Below are 4011 nucleotides of genomic sequence, written 5' to 3'. Positions count from 1 at the left end.
AAAAAAAAAAAAAAAAAAGATGATTGTGTGACTTTTTGCTGTCATGATAAAGCATTGACTAGCAAGTCTACTTGTCATCTATCCCTGAAGAGAAACGTGACACTATTTACATAATTAATTAGGGCCCAGACATTGTACAATTCTATAAAGTAATAAGATGTAACACTTTCCTTTCCTGTGTAGTAGAGAAGATAATCCCAAAGGTTATGATACTACTACTCTGTAGGACATTAACCCATTTAGTATTTAATTTAGCAATCTTACTTCAATATTTTTCTTTTCCATTGACTATAAAAATTCCAGTTCTTTTTTCTTTCTTTTGAGACAGGGTCTCACATTGTTGCCCAGGCTGGAGTGCAGTGGTTTGAACACGGCTCACTATAGTCTTGACCTCCCACATCCCAGGCTCAAGTGATCTTGCCTCAGTCCCTCAAGTAGCTGGGACTACATGCATGTGCCACCATGCCCAGCTAATTTTTGTATCTTTTCATATAGACAGGGTTTTGCCATGTTGTGCAGGCTGGTCTGGAACTCCTGGCTAAGCAATCCACCCACCTTGGCCTCCCAAAGTGCTGGGATTACAGGTGTAATCCCACTGTGCCCAGCCCAAACTCTAGTTCTTATATTCTGTTTTGAACTGGCTTTGTCATCCTGCTAGTCCCCTCATTAATGAGTTAAATGAAACTCTGACCCATGCTCACTGTCTATTTCAATGAGAATTGTGGGGTTTTTTTTGGTTTTGGTTTTGGTTTTGTTTTGAGACAGAGTCTCACTCTGTTGCCCAGGCTGGAGTACAGTGGTGTGATCTTGGTTTACTGTCTCCCGGGTTCAAATGATTCTTTTGCCTCAGCCTCCCAAGTAGCTGGGATTACAGGCACCCACCACCATTCCCAGCTAATTTTTGTATTTTTAGTAGAGATGGGGTTTCATCATGTTGGCCAGACTGGTCTCGAACTCCTGACCTCAAGTGATCCACTCACTTCAGCCTCCCAAAGTGCTGGGATTTACAGGAGTGAGCCACTGCGCCTGGCCAATAATTATATTTTTAACATGCTGATAATTATCCCTGACACTAAGTGTCAGACCCTGGATTAAGTAATTTATAGATCCATGAAACTCCTTTGAGATAGTTTTTTGTCCCCATTTTCCAGATGAGAAAGTGAAGGCACAGAAAGATAAAAGAATTTTGTCAGTGCCAGTTTTGTGCCAGGAGCTTTACTAAGTTACAGTTTTTTCTCCTTCCCTGGGAGTCCTGTTTATCTATTCATTGATTAAAAAAAAATCTATTGAGCACTTATGATGTGCCAAATACTCTGCTAAGCTGGTAATATAGAACTTTAAAACACATTCTCTGCCCTCTTATGGCTTTTGGTGTGGAAGACAGACGCATAAATAATTATCATTTAAAGAAGTAAAGGAGGAAAACTCTCCGAACCTATTCTGGTTTGGGGGCTGCCTGCAAAAAAAATTAAGTAATTAATTAATTAAATATTTTTTAAAAAATAAAAAGAACTAAGGGAAAGAGAGGGCTCCAGTAGAACAGAGGCAACATCTAACCCTGGCTTGTGGACATGAAGTCAGGGAAGGCTTCCTGTAGTAGGTGACACCTGAGTATTCTAATAGGAATTAGTAGGGCTGAAGAAGGTGGTGGGAAGAACCTCAATTCAAAATTTTGATTCTTTTGTGTGTTAGGAAAGGCTCTTCTTCTGACTCCTGCTTACCTCCTCATATCACTTCTTCCTTCCTATCACCTACTCCTATTTGGCCATACTTAAGTATTACTGCCTTCTCAAGTACTTTCTCCTTTCCTATTATATTCTTTTGTACCTTTTTCACCCTGTACTTGAAACAACTTTTTCCTCATCCCTACTTGCCACTTAGGCATTATCGGGGTTTTTTGTTGTTGTTGTTTTTGTTTGTTTGTTTGTTTTTGAGACAGGGTCTTGCTCCGTCACCCAGGATGGAGTCCAGTGGTGCACTGCAGTCTCAGCCTCCTGGGCTCAAGTGATCCTCCCACCTCAGCCTCCCGAGTTGCTGGGACTACAGGCACGCATCACCATGCCTGGCTAATTTTTGTATTTTTTCAGAGCCCAGACGAACTCCTGGGCTCAAGCAATCCTCCTGCCTCAGCCTCCCAAAGTGCTGGGATTACAGGTGTGAGCCACTGTACCCAGCCTGAAAAGCATTCCTTTTTAAACCAGGAAAATGGCAAGAATATTCTCTTATATTCTCTATCACTTTTTTTTTTTTGGAGACAAGAGTCTTGCTCTGTTGCCCAGGCTAGAGTGCAGTGGCACGATCTCGGCTCACTGCAGCCTCTGCCTCTTGGGTTCAAACGATTCTCCTGCCTCAGCCTCCTGGGTAGCTGGGATTACAGGCATTCACCACCACACCCGGCTAATTTTTGTATTTTTAGTACAGATGGGGTTTCACCATATTGGCCAGGCTGATTTCAAACTCCTGGCTTCAAGTGATCCACCCACCTCAGACTGCCAAAATGGTGGGATTTCAGGCGTGAGCCACTGTACCTGGCCTTCTATTACTATTTCTGTTAAACGTTGTACTAGAGGTTATAGCCAGAACAATAAGTTAAAAAGAAACAAACATAAAAATTAAAAAAGAATAAATAATCTGCATTATCTATTGGTGCTATGATTATGCATGTAGAACATCTAAAAAAGTCTAAAAATAATTATTATAACAAACAAGTTTATTAAGATTGCTAGACACAAAACTAATGCAACAAAATCGTCAGTACTTCTATATGCTGAGAATAAGCAGTTAGACCATGAGATTTTAAAAATATATTATTTGCAATAATATTTTTAAAATATGAAGAACTTGGCTGGGTGCAGTGGCTCATGCCTGTAATCCCAGCACTTTGGGAGGCCAAGGTGGGCAGATCACTTGAGGTCAGGAGTTCGAGACCAGTCTGGCCAACATGGTGAAACCCTGTCTCTACTAAAAATATAATTAGCCTAGTGTGGTGGTGTGTGCCTTTAACCCCAGCTACTCTGGAGGCTGAGGCAGGAAAATCGCTTGAATCTGGGAGGTGGAAGTTGCAGTGAGCCAAGACTGTGCCACTGCACTTCAGCCTGGGCAACAGAGCAAGACTCTGTCTCAAAATATATACATATATATGTATATATGAAGAACTTATAGGGGAAAATTTAACAGAGGATGGGCCATATGTTCAGAGAGAAAATCATAAAACTCTGAGAGATATCAAAGAAGCTGTAAACAAAATATACCGTATCATGCACTGGATGATTCAATATTGTGAAGATATCAATTATTCCCAGTCATTTACATGCTAAATGCAATACCAACCAAAATTTCATCAACTTGATAAAAAAGATTCCAAAATTTAGGTGTAGACGTTCAAATATTCAAAAATAGCCAAGACACTCTTGAAGAACAAAGAGGGAAGACTTGATCTACAAGAAATAAAGACATTATGAAATAATATTAATTGAGGGCCGGGCACTGTGGCTCACGCCTGTAATCTCAGCACTTTGGGAGGCCGAGGCATGTGGATCACCTGAGGTCAGGAGTTCGCGACCAGCCTGACCAACATGGAGAAACCCCGTCTCTACTAAAAACACAAAATTAGCCAGGCATGGTGGCGCATGCCTGTATTCCCAGCTACTTGGGAGACTGAGGCAGGAGAATCACTTGAACCTGGGAGGCGGAGGTTGTGATGAGCTGAGATTGCGCCATTGCACTCCAGCCTGGGCAACAAGAGTGAAACTCCATCTCAAAAAAAAAACATTAAAAAAAAAAAAGAAATAACACTAATTGAGATAATGAGCATTGGTGCAGGGTGAGACAACTGGGCCACTGAAACAGAATAGACATATTTACTGTAAGTCAGAGATATCACTGCAGATCAGTAAGGAAAGGCCAACTTTTGATAACTGGTTCTGGGACAGTGGATATCCATTAAAAGAAACTAATCTTGGCCGGGTGCGGTGGCTCAAGCCTGTAATCCCAGCACTTTGGGAGGCCGAG

The sequence above is a fragment of the Mandrillus leucophaeus genome, unplaced genomic scaffold, assembly GCF_000951045.1.
Source record: "Mandrillus leucophaeus isolate KB7577 unplaced genomic scaffold, Mleu.le_1.0 Scaffold129, whole genome shotgun sequence".
Taxonomy (NCBI): Eukaryota; Metazoa; Chordata; class Mammalia; order Primates; family Cercopithecidae; genus Mandrillus; species Mandrillus leucophaeus.
Note: the sequence above shows the minus strand (reverse complement) of the source record.